The sequence below is a fragment of the Salvelinus sp. IW2-2015 genome, linkage group LG32 (assembly GCF_002910315.2).
Source record: "Salvelinus sp. IW2-2015 linkage group LG32, ASM291031v2, whole genome shotgun sequence".
Lineage (NCBI taxonomy): Eukaryota > Metazoa > Chordata > Actinopteri > Salmoniformes > Salmonidae > Salvelinus > Salvelinus sp. IW2-2015.
Genome location: NC_036871.1, coordinates 24,344,730 through 24,369,834, shown reverse-complemented (window position 1 = coordinate 24,369,834; position 25,105 = coordinate 24,344,730). Strand labels below are relative to the sequence as shown.

The window sequence follows — 25,105 nt, the reverse complement described above, 5'->3', positions numbered from 1 at the left end:
AGTAACCTAAAAGACAAGGCCAACTATACACTGGAGTTACTTACCAATATGACATTGAAAGTTCCTGAGTTCCTAGTTACAGTTTTGACTTAAATCATCTTGAAAATCTATGGCAAGACTTGAAAATGACTGTCTAGCAATGATCAACAACCAACTTGACACAGAGCTTGAAGAATATTTTTTTTAAATGTGCAAATATTGTACAATCCGGGTGTGCAAAGCTCTTAGAGACTTAACCAGAAAGACTCACAAATGTAATTGCTGCCAAACGTGATTGTAACATGTATTGACTCAGAGTTGTGAATACAGATATTTCTGTATTTGKTTTTCAATACATTTGCAAAAATGTCTGAAAACATGTTTTCACTTTGTTATTATGGGATATTGTGTGTAGATGGGTGAGAAAAAAAATCATATTTAATCAATTTTGAATTTAGGCTGTAACACAAAAAAAATGGAATAAATCAAGGGGTATTAATACTTTCTGAATTCTTTGTATGTGTGGATTTTGACATTTTGAACTTTGTTGCATTCTATTGTCATTTTAGATTATCATGGCCCGCCCTCACATAGCGTTCCTATTGGAGCAGGACGTGTCACTCCTGATGTTCAGCCTGCCTTCGAGAATTTTACCAATCAGGTCTGGACACTGTACCACTTGGCCAATGAGACGGAGGAGGGCACACTGTCCACTAACACTATCTCCCAGTCTCCGTTCAATGGAAGTGCTTTCATTCGCAACTTTGGGTCTGGACATGTGTTACTGGCAGAGAGGTCCCCTTCCCCTCAGCAGTCTGACCCCCAGTCCTGGTGTGGCCGACCCAGACAACAGCCCCAGCCACCACCTTTCCCAATGTACCCAAGAAGGGCCTTCACACCCAGGTCACAGAGATCAACCCTCCGCCCTCCACCCCAGCATCCAACTATGCTCAACCTGGAGATCAGCATCCCCAACTACTTCCTGTTCCTCGATGGCAACCAGGTGTCCCTGAGCCAGAGCGCTCGTAGTGTTCCGACCGCAGTGTTTTCCAGGTCGAGATCTGCTGTGGTCAGGGCGGACGACCCCCCGGGGTACCTGTCCTTCTCCGTTCCAATGGAGATGGTTAGCGGAGGTTCCGGTCGGGACGGTCAGGCCCAGTCCCTGCAGGTCATCAGTGATGAAGGAAACACTGTTTACTCCCCCGCTCTCATACGCATTGTCACCTCTGAACCCACAGAGAAAGAGGACCAGGAAGGATCCGGGAGGTGGCCAACTAGTGCCCCATTTAATTGGTAGGGGACTGTTGTCTAGTATCAATAAACATGTGTGTATATAATTTAAAACGTTCTCCCTCTTCATTAAATAAACACATGTTTTAAGTGAGACTTTAGGCTAGTCTGAAGCTGAAAAAGTAAGGAAATTCACGAGCTCAACAAGGCCAAACTTCAACCATCCTCTTGGGCACAGACATCAATTCAACATCTATTCCATGTTGGTCAATGAACTGACGTGGAAACAACGTTGATTCAACCAGTGTGTGCCCCGAGGAATGTTAGTATTTTGCAAGGAATTCAATCCACAATTTACATAATGCTACAGGGAAATGCAGATAGGGTGGTGGAAATAAGAAGCAGGACACAAACTAAGGTAACATGAAGCTTTTATTTAKCAACAATAGGAACAATCTTGATTCTGTAATGTGCTAAACACAAAGTGAGAGTAGCCTCTAGCTAAAACTGCAGGGCCAGTCTACTGTACTGATAATCCAACCTAAACTACCGCTTTACCAAGGTTACAACAGCAGCTATTCACAACCAAGGAGAGGAATGTTATGCAGTGGATGAGTGAGTTGAACAGTGGCCTGTGTGTCCCAAATTGCACCCTTTTCCCCAATAGGGCTCAGGTCAAAAGTAGTGCGCTATGTAGGAAATAGGGTGCCATTTGGGACATAGRCTTACTGTGTGTCTGTGGGTGTAGTGCAGCTAATGCTTGCATAGTCAACGTTGTGCTTGTACTGTATTTGCATTCAGTGTGTTAGGGGTAGTTAAAACAGTTACATGTACCTCTCAGATTTACATTTTTACTTTAGAGGAAACTTTTGCACACATAAAAATATATTCATATTGAGCCAAGTGGTCAAACTTTAAGTTCAAGTGTTATGGAAGCAAGAGCCATAATTCTAAGTACAGTACAGCTATTCTCCTCTATACATAGTATCCTAAATTCCTCAAGTACTACGTTGTATTACAGCTCAGAAGAATAGAAGAGCGCTATCCAATAATATGTACAGACATTTATGTCCTCAGCCATAGTTGCTGAGGTCCAAGCAGCTGTGATACAGTGTGTTATAATGACAGTTTAGTTTGTTAGCATATAGCAGGGACTGCAGGAACTTGGAACAAGTCTATTTCACACACTATTTGAAAGCTCTATTTTCCTTAAATTGATACTGTCACTGCACACATTTGTAAGTAACAGAACTGAGCACAACACATTCAAATGGACATAATTCTCACAAGTGTTTTGGTGAGAGATACTAGAGACACATCAAGAGGTGTGTCCCATTCAATCCACTCCATTCAAAACACTCCCATTGTTAAAATGACTGGCAGGTTACACCCTATAGTTTTATTATAATTCTATACACACTGGTCGATGACCATCGCTTATAGACTCTTGAGGGCTTCACAATTGTGCTATGAGTGAGACAGGAGATATGTTTAGGGACTGCTGAAGGGTTGTTGCCTTTACGGTCATTCAATTCCCAGCATCATCCTTACCCATGCAAAGGACTATAGCAGGTCCAGAGCAGGCTTTGAAATTATTAAAGCCAGAACTCTCCCTTGACCTTGCCTATGTTGACATCATCTACATCATAACACATTTTTCCTGACCGCATGACTTGACTAGGATGAACTTTCTCCCCCTTCGATGAACCCTCTGAGAAAAATGTCAAAGCTCCAGTGTCAGAATATAAAAAATTGCAGAGAGAGTTAAGACGAGGTGTGTACAGATAGAGATGTGTGTGTGGTGTGTGTCCTGTAGGTCAGTATATATCAGGCAGCAGGGAGTAGTTCCGGTCCCAGTAGCTGTTGGAGTAGAGCCAGTCCTGAGCTTTGTTGTGGGGGTTGGTGCCCTGGTTGAACCACCTATATGGGAGCAACAAGAGGAACCAAGTCAGGCATGAGTGTCCAGGCACAGGCATGAGTGTCCAGGCACAGGCATGAGTGTCCAGGCACAGGCATGAGTGTCCAGGCACATGCATGAGTGTTTTACATGATGATTGTGATAAATACAAACCCACACCAACAAACTTCGTAATATACAGTAGTCAACTCCTGATGGTGGGATTTAAACCAAATCGTATTTGTCACATGCGCCGAATACAACAGGTGTAGACCTTACCGTGAAACGCTTACTTACAAGTCCTTAACCAACAATGCAGTTCAAAAAATAGAGTTAAGAAAATATTTCCTAAATAAACTAAAGTAAAAGAAAATTGTAACAAGAAAATTACATAACAATAATGAGGCTATATACAGGGGGTACCGGTACCGTGTCAATGTGCGGGGATACAGGTTAGCCGAGGTAATTTGTAAAGTGACTATGCATAGATAATAATTGGGGGTCAATGTAAATTGTCCGGGTGGCCATTTGATTAATTGTTCAGCCGTCCTATGGCTTGGGGGTAAAAGCTGTGAAGGAGCCTTTTGTTCCTAGACTTAGCACTCCGGTAACGCTTGCAGTGCGGTAGCAGAGAGAGAACAGTCTATGACTGGGGTGACTGTAGTCTTAGAATTTTTTTGGGGCCTTCCTCTGATACCGCCTAGTATATAGGTCCTGGATGTCAGGAAGCTTTGCCCCAGTGATGTACTGGGCTGTACACACTACCATCTGTTGCGCCTTACGGTAAGATGCCGAGCAGTTGTTATACCAGGTGGTGATGCAACCGGTCAGGATGCTCTCGATGGTGCAGCTGTAGAACTGTTTGAGGATCTGGGTACCATTGCCTCATCTTTTCATCAGTCTCCTGAGGGGGAAAAGGTGTTGTCGTGCCCTTTTCACAACTGTCTTGGTGTGTTTGGACCATGATAGTTCGTTGGTGATATGGACACCAAGGAACTTGAAACTCTCAACCCGCTCCACTTCAGCCCTGTCGATGTTAAATGGGGGCCTTTTCCTATAGTCCACGATCAGCTCCGTTGTCTTCCTCAATATTGAATGAGACGTTGTTGTCCTGGCACCACACTGCCAGGTGTCTGACCTCCTCCCTATAGGCTGTCTCATCATTGTCTGTGATCAGGCCTACCATTGTTGTGTTGTCAGCAAACTTAATGATGGTGTTGGAGTCGTGCTTGGCCACGCAGTCGTGGATGAACAGGGAGTACAGGAGGGGACTAAGCATGCACACCTGAGGGGTCCTAGTGTTGAGGATCAGTGTGGTAGATGTGTTGTTGCCTACCCTTACCACTTGGGGGCGGCCCGTCAGGAAGTCCAGGATCCAGCTGCAGAGGCAGGTGTTTAGTCCCAGGGTCCTTAGCTTAGTGATGAGCTTTAGCTGGTCTGGTAGGATCGCGTCACTGGGCAGCTCGCGGCTGGGTTTCCCTTTGTAGTCCGTAATAGTTTTCAASCCCTGCCACAACCGACGAGCGTCAGAGCCGGTGTAGTAGGATTCAATCTTAGTCCTGTATTGACGCTTTGCCTGTTTGATGGTTAATCGGAGGGCATAGCGGGATTTCTTGTAAGCGTCCGAATTAGTGTCCCGCTCCTTGAAAGCGGTAGATCTAGCCTTTGGCTCGGTGGGGATGTTGCCTGTAATCCATGGCTTCTGGTTGGGATATGTATGTACGGTCACTGTGGGGATGACGTCGTCGATGCACTTATTGAAGAAGCCGGTGACAGGTGGTATACTCCTCAATGCCATTGGATGAATCCCGGAACATATTCCAGTCAGTGCAAGCAAAACAGTCTTGTAGCATAGCATCTACGTCGTCTGACCACTTCCGTATTGAGCGAGTCACTGGTACTTCCTGCTTTAGTTTTTGCTTGTAAGCAGGAATCAGGAGGATAGAAGTATGGTCAGATTTGCCAAATGGAGGGCGAGGGAGAGCTTTGTATGCGTCGCTGTGTGTGGAATAAAGGTGGTCTAGAGTTTTTTTTCCCTCTGGTTGCACATGTGACATGCTGGTAGTGAGGTAAAATGGATTTAAGTTTGCCTGCATTAAAGTCCCCGGTCACTAGGAGCGCCGCTTATGGATTAGCATTTTCTTGTTTGCTCATGGCCTTATACAGCCGTTGAAAGAAGTCTTAGTGCCAGCATCGGTTTGTGGTGGTAAATAGACAGCTGCGAAGACTATAGATGAGAACTCTCTTGGTAGATAGTGTGGTCTACAGCTTATCATGAGGCATTCTACCTCAGGCGAACAATACCTCGAGACTTCTTTAATATTAGCCATCGCGCACCCGCAGTTATTGACAAATAGACACACACCCCCGCCCCTCGTCTTACCAGATATAGCTGCTCTGTCCTGCCGATGCACAGAGAAGCCAGCCAGCTCTATATAATCCGTGTTGTCATTTAGCCACATCTTGGTGAAACATAAGATATTACAGTTTTTAATGTCCTGTTGGTAGSATAGTCTTAATCGTAGATCGTCCAGTTTGTTTTCCAATGATTGCACGTTGGCCAATAATACGGAGGATAGTGATGGTTTACCTACTCGTCTGCAAATTTTTACAAGGCACCCCGTCCTCCTCCCCCTTTTTCTCTGTCTTTTCTTCACACGGATGACAGGGATTTGGGCCTTGTCTCGATAAAGCAATATATCCTTTGCGTCTGTCTAATTAAAGAAAAACATATTTGTCCAGTTCGGGGTGAATAATCGCTGTTCTGATGTCCAGAAGYTCTTTTCGGTATTAAGAGACGGTAGCGGCAACATAATGCACCGAATGAGTTACAAACAATGTGAAAATAGAAACAAAATAGCACAGTTGGTTACGAGTCTGTAAAATGACAGCCATCCCTTCCAGCGCTTCAATTGAAAATGTGTTTCTCCATATAACTTGGGCCTTAAGTGTATTCATGCAAACTGGAACATGCAGATATCCTGGACAGGTGAATTGCACTGCAAATACAACATATTATTTTAGCTTATTCAATGTGTACTGTGCCTTCAGAAAGTATTCATACCCCTTGACTTATATTGTTGGAGCCTGAATTCATAATGGATTAAATAAAATAAAAAATATCACCCATCAACACACAATACCCTATAATAACATAGTGAAACAACATGTTTTTAGAAATGTTTGCAAATKTATTGAAAATGAAATCTCATTTACTTAAGTATTCATACCCCTGAGTCGGTGTTGTGTTCAAGACTACCTAAAGCAAGACCGACTCAATATCAAGATGTCCAGTAAATGTCCAGTATTTCTGTGTTCATATTTCAGAACAACACATCAAGACATTAAGAATAGTGAAAAAAATGCATGCTGCGGAAAAATAGAGCCTCTCTACAAATTATTACTAACCAAACACAGTGGGGAACAATGGGCCTTCTACGCCTTCAGAGAAGGGCTAAGGATTTATAAAATAATAATAATAATAATAATAATGATATTATTTTTTATTATGTTCTGATTTAATCTCTTCGGTTTTTGTTGGAAAGGGTTAACACTGAAGAGAAAAAAGATCCAATCATGATTTTTCTTTACTTGTCTCTGGGGAGATAAATCTAGCTAGTGTTAGGGTTAGTTTCCTCGTTTCCTTATCAATCAGTTACTCATTGGTGAAATTAGCATTATGACAATATCTTTAATTAAATAATTCAAAAACCTTTATTAATGCAATTGCAGACAGAAGTTGACAAACAGGAACATAGCATGAATGTTGCTGAGTAAGCTTTGCATCCAACAAAAGGTCTCCAGTGGTTTTATTAAACTCTAAATCGCGTCCTGGTGATGTCACTGCCTAGGTCATCATACTCTACTCCTGGGACCAAAACCATGCCTACAAAGCTGTATAAACAGGGTCTTTATTGTTAGCTAAACACTTAGCAGTAAATGTCCCCTTCCCCCAAAGTTGATTTATTGTGCAATGTTTACCTAGTCTTATCTCCTTCACTCCCCTGCAGAGTTCTGTCTAAGTCACACATTTCTAAGAGGGGCCTCTTTATAATGAGGCAGAAAAAGAGAGAGAAAACTAAAATACAACTGTAGAACAATACTAAACTTCTACAATGAATATATATATATATATATATATATATATATATATATATATATATATTGTTAATCAGTAGTCTAAAACCCTTATAACCCCTCCCTTTCTATTAATAAAACATAAGCATAATCAATTTTTCTAATACATCAAACATTTTGGTTACACCCTTATCATGACCCCTAGGTGAACCCGACACTAGCTAAATCAGCCATTGGCTAGGCCACTAAAAGCTAGATAAAGGCATCTGCCATTCAACTTTATAAGGGCAAAATTTGGGAGTGATAGTGGAATCACATTTTGACTTAATGGATGGGATTGTATTTACAGAAATGTATGGAAACATCTGCCTTCTTGAAGGCCAACGAGCAGTAGTTTTCCTACGGTCTAGCTACTGTAGCTAGTTATTGTTGTTGGCTAGTTTGCAGCGGCTGTAGCAGGTGTTATCAAAGAGGATGTTGCTAATTTGTTAGCTTCTCCCTTTTCAAGAATAACTTTCAACAAGAAGTTAAGTTTCAAATGATCATCATCTGATGAGTGGAACAGTTGTTTTTTTATAGCATATACTGTTGTTAGCCATATCTTCCAAAATAGCTTGTGTGTGAAACGTTGTTGCATTTAAAGTGGAATTGACAGCATTTTAGCAACATGAAATCTAATTAAGATCTGTTCACATACACCCCCAGGAAGAATGACACTTTTTATGACAAGCGACCACTTAGATATGGTCATGTTTTCATAAATTCTTAAAATGTTTGGATATTACGTATACTAAGGCACCACCCTTCGTGTTCTACAAAAAGTGCACTCCCCTACAGGAGTGCGCTGGTATTACGGTTGCTGTCCTTTCAGAATTACGGACCTGTCACACACTGAAGGCCTATAGGTTCGCCACTGTACTAACCTGTCACACACTGAAGGCCTATAGGTTCGCCACTGCGCAAACATGTCTGTAATAGTTACAGTATAAAGGCTGTTAAGATAATGTTTCAAGAAAGTAGTATATATATTTGGCCTGGTGAAGCGGTTTTATGCGCTGACTTAATGGAAGCTGATATTATTATGAGTTTTTTACTCCGCTGGTCTCGGGAAGAAATTATGAGTCCTCACTGTCCGAGACCAAGTCAAGACCGAGTACAAATGTATCCAATACTGAGACATTCAATAAGTGGTCGGTCAAGTGCTACAACACTGCCCTGAGTCAATAAATCACCTTTGGCAGCGATTACAGCTGTGAGTCTTTCGGGGTAAGTCTCTAAGAGCTTTACACACCTGGATTGTACAATATTTGCATTCTTTAAAAATGTTTTTATGTTCTGTCAAGTTGGTTGTTGAACATTGCTAGACAGCCATTTTCCAGTCTTGCAACAGATTTAAGCCAATTTAATTCAAAACTGTAACTAGGCCACTCAGGAACATTCAATGTTATCTTGGTAAGCGACTCCAGTGAACACTGAGTATACAAAACATTAAGAACACCTGCTCTTTACATGACATAGACTGACCAGGTGAATCCAGGTGAAAGATACAACTCAATAGGAAGGTTTCCCTAATGTTTGATATACTCAGTATATATTTGGCCTTGTCTTTTAGGTTATAGTCCTGCTGAAAGGTGAATTTATCTCCCAGTGTCTGTTGGATAGCAGACTGAAGCAGGTTTTCCTCTAGGTTTTTACCCGTGCTTAGCTCTATTCCATTTATTTTTTATCCTAAAAAACTCCCTAGTTCTTTCCGATGACAAGCATACCCATAACATGACGGTAATCAGTGGTGTGTTGGACTTTCCCGAAACATAACGCTTTGTATTCAGGACATAAAGTTAATTACTTTGTCACTTTTTTTGCAGTTTTACTTTAGTGACTTTATGCAAACAGGATGCATGTCTTGGAATATTTTTATTCTGTACAGGTTTTCTTCTTGTAACTTTGTCATTTAGCTTAGTATTGTGGAGTAACTACAATGTTGTTGATCTATCCTCTGTTTTCTCCTATCACATCCATTAAACTCTTAACTATTTTATTGGTCTCATGGTGAAATCCCCTAGTGGTTTCCTTCATTTCCGGCAACTGAGTTATCTTTGTAGTCTTTGTAGTGACTGGGTTTATTGATACACCATCCAAAGTGTAACTTTGTATATCAAAATAACTTCTCAACATTCTCAAAGGGATAGTCAATATCTTATTTATTTTTTTACCCTTTGCAAGGCATTGGAAAACCTCCCTGGTCTTTCTGGTTGAATCTGTGTTTGAAATTCACTGCTCGACTGAAGGACCTTAAAAATAATTGTGTGTGGGGATGAAGTAGTCATTCAAAAATCATGTTAAACACTATTATTGCACACAAAGTGAGTCCATGCAACTTATGTGACTTGTTAAGCAATTCTTTACTCCTGAACTTATTTAGGCTTGCCATAACAAAGGGGTTGAATATTTATTGACTCAAGACATTTCAGCTTTTCGTTTTTAATKAATTTGTAAAAAATTCTAAAAACGTAATTCCACTGACATTATGGGGTATTGTGTGTAGGCCAGTGACACCAAATATTTATTTAATGCATTTTAAATTCAGGCTGTAACAATAAAATGTCGAAAAAGTCAAGGGGTGTGTGAATACATTCTGAAGGCACTGTACTTTTCAGGAGTCAACTACATTCAGGTTGTGCAGATGCATGATCAGTGTTTCAATCAATGCATTTGCTGCCATTCTAAAGCTGTCCTGAGGGAGGCAGTATAGTGCAGCATTCAAACACTGAACCACAACAACAACCAAAAGACACAGCAGACAAGCAGAGCCAAACCTGGGGCCAAGAGCTGGGTTCCTTCACAATGACAACACGGGGGAGAGCAAAACACACAGCACATTATGACACAAATGTGGGATAATTAGCAAAGCAGGCCTAGCATAGTGTTAGCATACATCCAATGAGAGTTTTGCACAGCAGAAGCAAAGGTTCCAGGAGGTGGAGAGGACCCAGTCACTCACCTTGTTTTCCATTCCTCGGTTGATTTGGAGCGATTTTTCCGGGACAGTCTTTGTTTCTCCTCTACCCTCTTCTTCTCTGCACTTGCCGAGTCTGAGAAATATTTTAACATATCAAAATATACATTTCTGAACACCAGATGTGGACACAATGCTTTGATCATTCACAACAACACAATGCCCTATATAACTTTATCACCATACCTATGTCTCCTTTCTCCATGTGTCTGATGTCAGGCCTGAGTCGACAGTCTGTGGGGGGTAGGACCCCCTTCATGCCTTCCTCCAGCTCATTCAGCTGCATGGCAAATGTGGAGAAAGCATAGAACTGCGAGAGAGCGAGAGAGAGAGAGAGAGAGTGGATTCGAAATAAATCAATAACTGAGTCAAACTGACAACCAGTTGAATCACTCAAGAAGGCTAAAATATCATCAGTACATCCCAGATTTCTGCTTCTTAGTAATCCTCCTAATACAGTACTCTATTATGCCTGTGAGCCCTTCAGTTKTCTGGTCGGGGGGCTATCCCCCAGAACTGCTCTTGTCCCATTATCTCTCACCCCCTGCCGCTCCTCCCCTCTCACCTCTGCAGAGTTGTCTGGCCGGGGGGCTATCCTCCAGATCAGCTCACTTCCTGGGATGACCTGGACCGTGTCTCCGTCAGGCAGGGGCATCTCCTCTGGCTCCTCGTCTACACTTGTCTGGAGGGACAGACAGGGGGACACACGCAACCTTAAAACAGGTATGGCTTACAGTAGCTACTTATTGGGTCATATCAAGGGTTTTCACTCCAAAACTAGTTTAAAGGTTGCTTAAATACCACTCATTCATGAGCATGGAGCAAAGGGATCCATTTCAGGCAACATTTTCATGGTGCGAAAGCAATGTGTTAAGTGCCAAATTTACCATAAACCTCATTGTAATCTAGCAGCACGATTTAATTTGAAATGTTTCTTCAACAATGTGCGCCATTAAGAAGTTACTATTTATGTATTGCTCAGTTTACTAAACTCTAATCAAATATTCACCTCCCTATAACACACATTGTTCCATAAAAATTTGAAATGAAATCACACTGCCAGATTACAAGGAGGTTTATGGAAAGGTATTTTAAGATTTCAGCTAAATCACATTTTATTGAAATCTGGTGCCCGATGGCACAGTCGATGACGTGGCATGCAACCATTGGTTGATGCATGCAATGTCTGAGCAGGGGAATGCTACCATGGTGTTTGGACAATGAAAATGTCACCTTTAGTGGCTTATTGAGTAATATTTATTTCCATTTATCATCTGAATCTATGAATAGTACTGAACAGCACTGGACTGACATAAGGTATAGTATATAGCTTATTTCACGTAGCAGATAAGGAAAATAATTCAAAGATTATAATAGTTACATAATCACCCCGATGGGGCTCGAGGCACTTCCTTGTTTTTGATATGGTGTGTTTCTGATTAGTGCACATCATACTGTACCTGCATGTTGCTTTTCTTCTCCTCTGAGTTCTTCTTGTCAGATTTCTTATGAGCATCAAAAGTGTCAGCGTCCACAGTGTATAAGCACTCGGTCCATTTACCGTAGATGGCACAGAGCTTCTTTTTGCTGCACACACAAGCGTCACACGGGGCCTTAAAATGTGTTGTAGCCTTTTCTTTGGTAATTAGATGTCCCATCAGTGAGGAACACAATCCGGAAAGAATCAGGTTGTAACATTTATTTAAAAAAAGGTGCAATATGCAGAAATCGCATTTCCTGGTTGCTAAAATTCAGCTGAAGCTGGTGTACAAAACCGAAAGTAAAAGACGCAAAAATGAACCTTAAGAATGGGAAGTATAGAAATAAGGCACATAGAAGAGATATACCGCTTCTTAGATTTGCTTTCCATGAGAATGACAGATCTATAACTCACATTGCTATGTGTATTTGGTTGGGTGGCCCAAAAAGCTACATATTGCAGCTTTAACCTTTATTTATCCAGGGAGTCCCATTTGAGGTCAGGATACCTTTTTACCAGGGAGACCTGGCCAGCAATGCAATACAAAAAACCTTCAATTCGTAACAAAAGAAAAGCCACAATACCTTTTATCTAGAATGTAGCCCTCCACTTTGTGCAGCTCTTTGCCAAAGAGGCCACATGGTTTGAATATCAGGATGCATCTCTCTCCGGTCCTGTCACAGAAAGACAAGGCTTTGTTTTCATATTCTCGTACACCATTTCCCACTGTGACACAATGCTTTCAAACAACTACCATGTAGCTGCTCAGTCTATCTCCTTTGTAATGGCAAGTATCTGTCCCAGTTCTGTTACACTGCTCAATCAACTGGAAACAAATGTGGATCCACACTACTGCACACACACGGCAAGGTAGTCTCCCTTACTTGTGGTTGATCACCTCCACATTGCCGTACTGCTCGATCCACAACTGGCCCACGATGATGTTGTGGACACAACAGGTAGGGTTTGTCCAGGTGTACGCTTCGTTGTATCTGCAGAGACGGAGAACATGTCATAGCAGCAGATAATCTCTCACCAACCATGTCCACTTAGAGATGCCAAATCATACCAAACTACTTCAGGGAGATTACAAATGTCCTTTAAGCTTCAATTTATTAATTTCATTCAGCCTTCAGAAAAAACTCCCAGAATAGATTTATTGCTAGCTTTACTGGGAGATAAAGGCCAATTCGAGAACACTCCAAGCCAAACCCTCAGTGAGGGAAAGCTACATGCACACTGTGGAGGGAATCTCAGCTCCAGACTCACTTTGGTAGCTCCAGGCTGATGATGCCTTTTGGCTCCGCCTCCACACTCTTTCCCCAGAACTTGAGTTTGGGGTAAATGGAGCCGTGGAACAGGAAGTCCTCCTGCAGGCCCTCAGCATGGAAGGCGCTGACGGGGGGGTGGTGGCTAACCTGCTCCGACATCCACCTGAACCCTAGGTCCTCTCTGAAGGGACAGGAGGGAGGGGGTTAATGGTACATACTTAGCCATCACCTTCTGTCTTCAAATGTCTTCAGACATCTGACATGTTGAGATGTATTTTGATGAGAGGTATTTTGAAGACGTMTTGAGTCACAAACTAGTACGACTAGTGGTACCAGACCAACTCACAACAAATACAGAAAAGTCAACCTAAGGTCAAACCTGATGAGCTCATAGGTTTCTCCCAGTAGTGGGTTGAAGGGTTTTCCCGTCCTCTCCCACTGTGAAGCTACAGCAGACACAGCAAACGCTGCAACACACTGAAACCATCACAGATGAACAGACGTTTGTAACGTTAATGGCTGTAGATGAGCACAGCAAAAAGAGTAGGTACTATGGCTGTAATTATGAGTGAAAACTCGTGTGTCTATCTAAGAGGATGATGATAATGGGTGCTCGCTACCTTCATCCTCTCCATGGAATCTGTGGTGGTGTTCGCTTGGTGGATGAGGTACGTGTGCTCCATGTACTCTGTAAGCCGCTGCAGGAAACTAAGGGGCTCGTTTAAGATCACTGGCATTGCTATCTTAGACAGCTCCTGGTTGGGGACAGAAGAGAGGAGCCGAAGAGTCAGAGACAGGGGTAAGAAAATACACAAGCAATGAAGTTCATTCACAGCCCACAGACAAATATACACTGAGTGTACAAAACTTAAGAAACACCTGCTCTTTCCATGACATAGACTGACCAGGTAAATCCAGGTGAAAGCTATGATCCCTTGGAGTCAACATGGCCCAGCATCCCAGTGGAATGCTTTTGACACCTACCTTGTACAGTAGAGTCCATGCCCCAACAAATTGAGGCTATTCTAAAGGCAAAAGGGGGGAGTGCGACACCCTCGGAAAGTGCCATTATTGATGGCGACTCTGGAGCAATTAGGGCTAAGTGCCTTGCTGATTGATACATTTTACCATTTTACCTCAGGGATTCAAACTTCAGGTACTGGCCCAACGCTCTAACCGCTAAGTTACACTGGCAATAGAGTGAAATTCCCTGTAAAGCACACATAATGGTGTTTCGATGAGAGGTGTGAAATAGCATCAGCAAAAAGCTATAGTCTAGACCCCAGCCTGGAACAYTGTTTGACACCAGTACTGACTGGTCTCTAGAGTGTCATTAAAGGCCCACATTTAAGCAGGAACCCTGGGCTAAAATAATAGAGTGCCATGGATCTAACTCATTAAGCCCCATATATAGGACAAACATAGTCAAGGTTGTTTCTCCATTGCCAATGGTGGCATTTTCCTCTACACCAGAGCTGTGTCCCAAATGGCACCCTATTTCCTATGAAGTGCATTACTTTTTACCAGGGCCCATAGGTCAAAGTATTGCACTACATAGGGAATAGTGTTGCCATTTGGGACGCAGCCCAGGATTAGGTGGAAATCAACCCTTTTAATTGGTGGATTTACAGGAAGTGTAGACTGTAGATCCAATCAAATTTCATCCAGAAAGTGGAGAGAGGGTATTAGGATCCCTACAGACCACTACTGACGGCCAGAGTATTTTACAGCAGGGTTTCTCAAACTCAGTCCTGGAAATCCTGTTTGTTTGTGTTTGAATTTTTGGCCAAGAGAAAGGCATGTTTGATTTAAACTTTTTTGGGGGGAACAGGAAACAGTGAACGAACATCCCTTTCTTTCTTTGCCCAGCCTGATACATTTGTATCCAGCTCTGGTGCTTTTTGGGATGTGCCAACACAGTACTGTACTTTTCTTTAAATAAATAATGAGTGTGAATTCTCACCATGCCAATGCATTTCTTCAGGATGCTCCAGATGCTGACATCATTCCTGGAGAACATGGGCGCTGGTAAAGACGTTCTGTGGGATAGAACAGAAACGGACAAACAACAAGGTCAAATCTAAATGTAGTACTCCCACTGAAACAGACACAGTCCTTGTTTTGTATTCTCCTGACCCTGTCTCTTAGCCTGGTCCCAGATCTGTTTGTGCTGTCTTACCAACTACTATAGTCAACTCCTATGGTCATTGTCACGCAAAACGGCACAAAGAGATTTGGGACCAGGCTAGGAGACAGTGTCAGGAGAATACAAACAAGGACTWTGGTGACAGAGTAATTGATGAGGGGTTTAAGCCAGAGTCTCTTACAGTGGCATACTTTCACCGAGACCTAGATTTAGCTACTGTATAGATAAGGCATAGCGCTCTTCCTCCTACATTTGAGCAACACTCCAGGCTATCACATTTATCAGATGGTGGTACAGTATCTTGCTGTTGTTGGTGAGGTGTSTCTCCACTTTTTAAGTATGTACATTTTGTATTTAAGGTTGTGTCCCTGGTTTTATGTTCTCGACTTTGTTCATGGAGAACCATGTTTAGAATATACAACCACGGTCTTTATCATTGTGTCTTCAGGACTGTTAACATTTTGGCATGTTTCTAAAATAAATAGTCACCATTTAGTTATGCAAACAGCTGTATTACATTAACCTTATCTGGAATATCAGCGAGGGCTTGACGTACTATTTGGAAACTGAGTTGCCTCGTCTTGCCTTGCCATTAGGAAACAGAGTTACCTGACACCTGACAGCTAATGAGCTAACTGTAGCTGCTGCGGTCAAGCCTCGTGCAATAACCATGATTAAATGGGAGAGTGTGTGTGTGTTCCTGTGTCTGTGTGTGTGTGTGTGTGGTGTGTGGTGTGTGTGTGTGTGTGTGTGTGTGTGTTGTGTGTGTGTGTGTGTGTGTGTGTGTGTGTGTGTATGTATGAATTAGTGGTGCACGGGTCAGCGGTTTGTTCACCCGCCCGCAATTGCTAATAACCCATCTGCAGCAATGGCCGACTATATGTGATAAAGTGAACATCTGAAGCCCACACCCGACCCTAACCCGCAAATATAGAACATGTGATGTAGACTACAGAGACGGCATAACGATTTTTTGCCTTGGGGTGCAGGATTTATTTTTTGCCTCATTTAGATATGTTTCTGCTTATAATTTCCAACATATTGGTAGTCTATTTGTTAGTCAACTTGTCCATAATTAGATACATGCAGCTTCTCTTATGTCATTATATGTTGCCATAGAAGACTAAATAAACCTTTGCTTATGAGAATAATGTCATAAATGATAGAATGAATGCTTCAATCTAGTTGACATCAGTAATGTTTTCTGTCATGTCCGCTTCTTTCGCAGAGCAAATACGTTTAGGGACAGGGGAGAAGATGCAATTACTCTCCCCCCAAAAATGTTATATTTTCTGTGCAAAATATGGCTGAAATATTATCTGCTTTTATGATGCTAAACAAAATAACACCTCTACAGACAGTCCCTAAATGCGCATTCGCATTCCCTCAAGATGCTGAAAGAAATCCCATTTTTCCATTCCTGTTTCCGAGTCAAAATGTACCTTTGATATATCATTTTACTGCAAGAAATGCTTAATTCTGCAGGAATAATATTAAGACTATGTGAGAGGTTATWGACCTACAGTGAGTGTCCAGATTTCAGTTTCCATTTAACCCATCTGAACAGTATGCTACAGTTTCCTTGACGTGCCATAGGCCTATTTGAAGACCACGTCTTGTGCCTGTCAAATTGTTATAGCACCTCACAATCATCACACACAACATAGGATGATGGCAGTGCCGACTCTTTTACCACTTCACCAAATCTTTCCCAAACATTACTTTTCTGGCCCTCCCTTCTCTTTATTTTCAACTCTCCATTTCACAGCTTTTTATTTTATTGAATTAAATTCCGACATTGTTCTTTTTGCCTCAGTCGATCAATGTTAACTTTCACTGCCCGTTCCCAAAAGCGTTTGGTGTGTAGGCTATTTGGGGATTGGCGTGTAGGCTATTAGTATGCCAGATAGCCTCAAAATAATGAAAGAAAAACCTCAATGTTGCCTATGGATGCACAAGAATGATACATTTATGGATTTTTTGATGTATTATTTCCTCTTTATTCAACACGACCGCCAGACACCGGCCCTTCATCCACACTATATTTCATGACCTAAACCCACCTGCCCCGTGGATATAACCGTGGGGGCTGCAGGTTATGAGTCAACCCGCGCATCACTAGTGTGTGTGTATGTATGAGTCAGACAGTGTGTTTGCTCAGAGATGAGCAGAGAAGCAGCTACATACAATGAATACTGACGCTCCAACTAAACAGACGCAACAGGCAATTGAGAGAAGGAGGGAGAGGAGGAGAGAGGGAGATTGAGGAGAGATGGAAAGAGGAGGGCTGTGGGGATAAATCCTAACCCTCTTATCAACAGCGGAATGAGCAGGCCAGTGGAGCATGGCGAAGCAGTACTTCTGTCGGCTACACAACACAGCATAACATATTAGGCTGAATGAACTGACTCCTCCTGTAACTACGTACACTCAGTCTAAAGCTTCATTCACTTCCCATAGCTATGTTTTACATTTCCTGTCGAATCAAATCAAGCCTAAATTCGCCCTTTCGCATAATCAAGGACTTAACGTACGCTTGTGGGCCAAAGAGGATCACAAGGGATTACAAATTGAGGTATCAAATTAAAAACTAGTTCTCCTTAACATACTACAGTATGGTAGAACATTTTTCTTCATCAATCTACTCAAAATACACTATAATGATAATGCAAAAACCGGTTATTTTCTTTTAAAATCTGAGCAAAAAAATCAAAAATAATGAAATATCCCATTGAAATAAAAATCCAGACCCTTTACTCAGTACTTTGTTGAAGCACCTTTTGCAGAGCTTACAGCCTCGAGTCTTCTTGGGTATGACGCACAAACTTGGCACACCTGTATTTGGGGATTTTTTTCCCATTCTTCTCTGCAGATCCTCTCAAGCTCTGTCAGAATGGATTGGGAGCATCGCTGCACAGCTATTTTCAGGTCTCTCCAGAGATGTTCAATTTTAGGACTCATCATTGTAGTCTGTACAAAAATGTGGGAAGGACCTCACTGTCTGTTAGAAGAAAGCTGCATTCTCTTATTTATTTATCAAGCAATCTTACAGAAACTCCCTCTATATGTAACGTCATTAATTAAGATAAAAATCACAAGTTACCAATCCCATTCACAGGAATGGATAACACTAGAGATCCCTCTAGTCTCCACAGATTTGGGAAAATCTGAGTTTAGTTTTTATGCCCCTAATTTGTGGAACAATCTGCAAAGTTCACTGCAGTTAAGATGTGCAGGTGTTTCTCAGGCAGTTTAAATTATTGATTTGGCGCCTCTATGTAGTTGAATGTGATTGCTTTTATTAAATGTCTATTATTTTTAATTTTGTTGTTGTATTGTTTTATACACGTGTATGTTGTTTTAATATTTTGTTTTTATTGTCATGTGTACAGGGCTCTGGTAAAAGAGATTTTAATCTCAATGGGACTCCCTGTTTAAATAAAAGTTAAATAAAAATAAGACTAGGCAGTGAATACCAACCAAAGCGCATCCCAATTAGCATTAACCCATCATAATGCAACAAAATACTATATGCCAAAATGTCTATGAACCAACCTTATATCACGGACGAGGCCTCACTTGTTACGAACAGGCTCTTAGCCCGTAACAAAGAGGGTGACAACGCAGAGATAAAGAAATAACAATAATATATAAGTAACCAATATACAAGTAACAATAGTGTGTGTAGTCAGTAGTGTAAGTGAGTGGATGTGTCCATAGATGGTGATAATGAGGGGTGTTGAGTGGTGCCAAAAACAAACAAACAAAGAAGCCCCAAAATGCCACAACAAAAAAAACAACAGTGTGTCTGCGTGGAGAAAGTCTCCTTGATGTATGGGGGAAAGATGTATATGATGACCCTAACAGCTCCGCCCACCGACATCTTATTAAGGAAACAAGAAAATAATTAATCACAGGGGGAGGGTTGTGACAGGTATGACGCTACAAGCTTGGCACACCTGTATTTGGGGAGTTTCTCCCATTCTTCTCTGAAGATCCTCTCAAGCTCTGTCAGGTTGGATGGGGAGTGTTTCTGCACAGCTATTTTCAGGTCTCTCCAGAGATGTTCGATCGGGCTCAAGTCTGTGCTCTGGCTGGGCCACTCAAGGACATTCAGAGATTTGTCCCGAAGCCACTCCTGCGTTGTCTTGGCTGTGTGCTTAGGGTTGTTGTCCTGTTGGAAGGTGAACCTTCGCCCCAGTCTGAGGTCCTGAGTGCTCTGGAGCAGGGTTTCATCAAGGATCTCTCTGTACTTTGCTTCGTTCATCTTTCCCTCAATCCTGACTAGTCTCCCAGTCCCTGCCGCTTAAAAACATCCCCACAGCATGATGGTGCCACCACCATGCTTTACCATAGGCATGGTGCCAGGTTTCCTCCAGACGTGATGCTTGGCATTCAGACCAAAGAGTTCAATCTTGGTTTCATCAGACCAGAGAATCTTGTTACTCATGGTTTGAGAGTCTTTCAGGTGCCGTTTGGCAAACTCCAAGCAGGCTGTGATGTCCATTTTACTGAGGAGTGCTTCTGTCTGGCCACTCTACCATAAAGGCCTGATTGGTGGAGTGCTGCAGAGATGGTTGTCCTTCTGGAAGGTTCTCCCATCTCCACAGACGAACTCTGGAGCTCTGTCAGCATGACCGTTAGGTTCTTGGCCACCTCCCTGACCAAGGCCCTTCTCCCCCGATTGCTCAGTTTGGCTGGGTGGCTAGCTCTAGGAAGAGTCTTGGTGTTTCCAAACTTCTTCCGTTGAAGAATGATGGAGGCCACTGTGTTCTTGGGACCTTCAATGCTGCAGACATGTTTTGGTATCCTTCCCCAGATCTGTGCCTCGACACAATCCTGTTGTCTCGCTGCTCTGCGGACAATTTCCTCCACCTCATGGCTTGGTTTTTGCTCTGACATGCACTGTCAACTGTTGGACTTAATATAGACAGGTTCCAATCAATTGAATTTACCACAGGTGACTTCCAACCAAGTTGTAGAAACATCTCATGGATGATCAATGGAAACAGGATGCACCTGCACCCCCCCCCCGCACACACCTCTTTCCACGCTCTTTGTTTCTCTAAGCTGGCAAGAACTAAATTATTCACTGTTCAATTGTTGGATTAAGAAAAAGGGCATGCCACCATCCTCATCCACGTAAAGAAAGTAGATTGGCCAATCTTCAAAAAGATTTCTGCTCTGACCCAGTGTACGAAGTGCCAATAAGCCACTAGCCTGCTGAATCTGAATGACATAACTGTGGATGGAAAAACAAGAGAAACCTGTCTATGGGGCTTGGGTGCTCAAACAAAAAACACTGGAACAGAAAGACAGACAGACTGGGGTATCCCATTACATCCAGTATACTGCAGAGCCGCTGGCTGCTGACAGTCTATTCTGAACACCACAACAGTCATCAAAGACTTATGCTAAGTGATCAAATATTATAAATTATAATGACATTATTGACATTAGCGGTAACAACATTGTGACTGGTGAGTCTTTCCTACAAAGTAATTTCCTACAAAATGTCACATGTGATAAAAACACACTTTTGAAATGAAAAATAACGATCAAATAAAAATAATGGAATATACTAGAGTAATTGAGCCAAACACTGATACAATCCTTGCTATTACACACACTGGAGAAGAAAGGAGACAAGAAAACTAAGCTGGAAACCATGTGGGAAACAAGCCGTTACATCACATTAAGTAGAGCGTGATCCTACCTGTGCTTCTTTACTCCATTGCACTGGGCCTTCTGGTTACCATGGTTACCCTCCCCGGACATTCCGCTGGCGGTGGACGTTCCCTGAGGGTGGTACGGCAATGGAGGCTGCTGCTGAACAGAGGGGGCTTTCTCCCCTCTTCCTCTTCCTCCTCTTCAAACGAGTGTCTGACCACAAACAGGAAGCCGTTCAGAGAGAGAGAACGCTTGGTCTCGGAATCTGCAGAAGGATGCCAGTGGCCAGAGAGACAGAGGGGGTCATGTCACCTTTGAGCTCAGTCCAAAACATGGTAAGCTTAGCTGAAACCTAGCCCAAAAACTCTATTCTTAGACCTGCAACCTGCCTGCACACTCCTCCACCCAGTAGTGACTGACTGAACTCGCTCTTCCTCCTCCTCTCCCTCCCTGGAGCCTGCGAAACCCCACCTGTGGGATAGTGTTCCAATGAGAAGCCACATAGATGCTCTGCTTCCTCCGGGTGCGGTGTCTGCTGTGGTTAGTACAGTACTCTGGCTCCGCCTCTAACCTAGACCTCACTCTACTGCTACTAGGGACAACACAGGTATTAACACCCAGGAAAAGGGGGAGGGGAAACAGAATCTCTAAACAATGAGGAGGAGCTGAGATACTGGGGTTACGGAGCTGGCATGACTAATCAAATATTCAAGAACTTAATGATAGTGGCAATACAAATGCATTTTTTTGGCATGCCAATAAAGCATTTAAATTCAAAAATTGAGCTGGCATGATCAGTTATGGGAACAACAAAGCTTCAAATCTCTTGTTATAGAGTAATGCTATTTATAAACGTGGGTCATGTGGCTTAATCCAAAACTAAAGTTCAATCAAAGAAATGGACATAATAAAGATACATCAACGCATTATGTAAACAAACAAGATACAGGTCTCATAATGCCTCCATAACATGCTGGTCGATCTTTATCATCATCTCATTATAGATACAGTAAGCATGGTATATTTATAAGAGGAGAGAGAGAGAGCTCTGACCAGTAGATAACTGTGGATGGATGAATAATGCAACAATCCTAGAGTAACAGGGATCACTCTAAAAGGCACAAACTGTATAGCACAGCAGCACGCTCCTATTGTAGCCTGTATACACTATCAACCACTATACTGCAAGGCACTAGGGCAGAGATCAACTAAATTCAGCCTTGGGACGATTTTCTTCTTGAGTGGTTGTTCAGGGGTCCGGAACATAATTAAAAATWATTTGTAAACTGCAAATTGACCGAAAGCAGCCAAACAGATCATATTTGAATAAAACAATTTGAAACCTTGCTTACATTTGTATACAATCACACATTTCTCTATTATGAGGGAATACTTTGGAACAGATTCCCAAAATTAAAATCACTTGGAGACGATTTTCTGGTGTTTTTACAGTATTTTATGTCCAACAAAAAAATGTAAATAATCACCTGTGGGCCACCAGCTGGGGAACCCTGCTCTAAGGTACAGTGCATTTGGAAATTATTCAAACCCTTGACTTTTTCCACATTTTGTTACGTTACAGCCTTATTCTGAGGGTTGGCACACCTGAGTTTCTCCCATTCTGTCAGGTTGGATGGGGAGCGTTGCTGCACAGCTATTTTCAGGTCTCTCCAGAGATGTTCGATCGGGTTCAAGTCTGTGCTCTGGCTGGGCCACTCAAGGACATTCAGAGACTTGTCCCGAAGCCACTCCTGCTTTGTCTTGGCTGTGTGCTTGGTGTCATTGTCCTGTTGGACCCCAGAACACCACACCAACCAAAACCCCCAAAAATGTACTGTATATATATATTCACCACGGCAGAATGTTTGTATTTAAGCTGCCCCACTGCCCCAACCAACCTCGTCCTCCCCAGACCTCAGAAACCTTTGCGCACAGGAGGCAACCTTGAAGAGGAAATAAATAAAATGAGGACAGCAGGGAACAGATGACAGGACAACACAATACACAAAATAAACAGTGGCCGGTCACGTGAACGACATGCATACGTCACAAAACTCAGGAACAACATGAGAAAACGTGTCCACCAGTATCTGTATAAACCTCTTCGTCATCCAGATAAACAGCACATCCCGACCAGACCTGAGACAACCCTATTCATAAGGCACTGAAAAGTGTCAGGTGCTGTTAAGCAGGCTGAAACTCATAACCGGGTACAGAGTGGAGGGTGTAATAAAGGCAGAGATTTTGCATGCCCCACGCATCAGTGACACCTGCCAATGACACCTGCTCACAAACTTCGCTGCTCTGACCTGATCAACACAGTCCTCCATCCGAGGAAGAGGAAATGAATCTGGCTTAGTAACACGGTTTACCTTACGGTAGTCAGGTAGTCTCCTGTGAAACCTACCTGGTGGCTAACAGTAACCACGGCAACCCCTCCTCCCAATCCTTATCTCTGTACAATAAGCTCTCAACAAAGACCTAAGTGATTGAAGGAAACGTTTCAGCGCTCCTTGACTCTGTGCACTATAAGTGCTAGCAAAATTGTGTTTAAAATGGAGTTGTTGGAGAACCAAACAGATTAGAGGTGAAATTAGAACCTTGGACACTCAACCAAACAGATTAGAGGTGAAACAGCGAGAAACTGAGTCAAAGCTTTTAGCACAGACTTAGTGGTGATAGACCGGAGAGGATAGGCAGCAGGAAACCTAGTGGTCTGACACATCACAGTGAACAGGTAACTACTACCATTCTTAGAGTGATTCTTAGAGTGAGGCTGACTACGGGAATAGGAAACAGCGGTACCAGCTTAAACTTCTTGTCACTACAGGGGGTGCTGTTTCAACTTCGACATTTTGCGTCTCCAAATTAAACTGCCTCGTACTCAATTCTTGCTCGTACAATATGCATATTATTATTACTATTGGATAGAAAACAATCTCTAGTTTCTAAAACCGTTTGAATTATGTCTGTGGGTGAACCCTCTTTCTACAGCGAAAATCATGACAGGACATGCGAAGGTCAGAAAAATAGTCTCTGTTCTCAGATCAGTTTAAAGCTCTGTGTGTGCCCTATGGATCGAAATGAACTGCACCCGCCTTCCCCTGGATGTCAGTAACCAATGAGAAGTGCAATGGAGTCTCTACGTATTTCTCAGAGTTTATAAAAGGCAATGGAGTGACATGTACGTTCTTTTGGACGCTCGCCAAGGCGCAAGAGAGGACATCAGAATGGCATGTTGAATAGCTCTTGTTATCGGCCCAAGATATATCCGTCTGTGATTTAATTCGATATAGGTGTTAGAAACATCATAACGAAGTTATTTGAAACCGATTTATATCAGTTTATGCGAGTATATTGCTATTTTCGGAATTTTCGTAGTATTGCGTTTGAGGATTTGGACATGTGTGTGCCACGTAGCTAYTGTTAGCTGCTAGTTCCGAAGTTGAAGTGGACGTTTTACAACAAAGCAACGATTCTTTTGGACAAAAGGACACCTTGCCCAAGATTCTGATGGAAGCTCGTCCAAAAGTAAGAGCTATTTATGATTTTATTCCGTATTTATGTGGAAAAATAAACGCATTTGTCGGCCATTATTGCGGCACTAGTCTGGCTGTAACGCACACTGTATGTCTAGTAACGTTAATTTTAAAAATCTAAATCAGCGGTTGCATTAATAACCAATGCATCTTTCATTAGCTGTCCAACCTGTATTTTTTTAGTCAATCTAATCGATAAATAATCGTAAACTTAGGTGCCCTTCCAAGATGGCGCCGGCCAGAATGCATGCCATGTTTTGACTGATTACATAGCATAACCACGATTTGTGATGCTAAATATGCACATTTTCGAACAAACTCTATATGCATTGTGTAATATGATGTTACAGGACTGTCATCTGAAGAATTCTGAGAAGGTTAGTGAAAAAATTAATATATTTTGGTCGTTATAACGTTTTCGCTCTTTTTGCCTTGAATCAATGCTGGGGTGATGTTAGCTCATGTGGTATGCTAATATAACGATATATTGTGTTTTCGCTGTAAAACACTTAGAAAATCTGAAATATATTGTCTGGATTCACAAGATGTTGGGCTTTCATTTGCTGTACGCTGTGTATTTTTCAGAAATGTTTTAAGATGAGTAATTAGGTAATACACGTTGCTCTCTGTAGTTATTCTAGTCGCTTTGGGTGAGTTTTGTGATAGTGGCTGCAATGGTAAACTGTGATTTATACCTGAAAAATGCAAATGTTTCTAAAAAAACATATGCTATACCATAAATATGTTATCAGACTGTCATCTTATGAAGTTGTTTCTTGGTTAGTGGCTATATATATCTT

General features: G+C 42.2%; 1 pseudogene; it reads right to left on the bottom strand.

The window, feature by feature from the left end:
• Nucleotides 1-1,623: 1,623 nt before the first annotated feature.
• LOC111956290 (oxysterol-binding protein-related protein 1-like) overlaps nt 1,624-25,105 on the bottom strand; it is a 44,263-nt pseudogene continuing 20,781 nt past the window's right edge.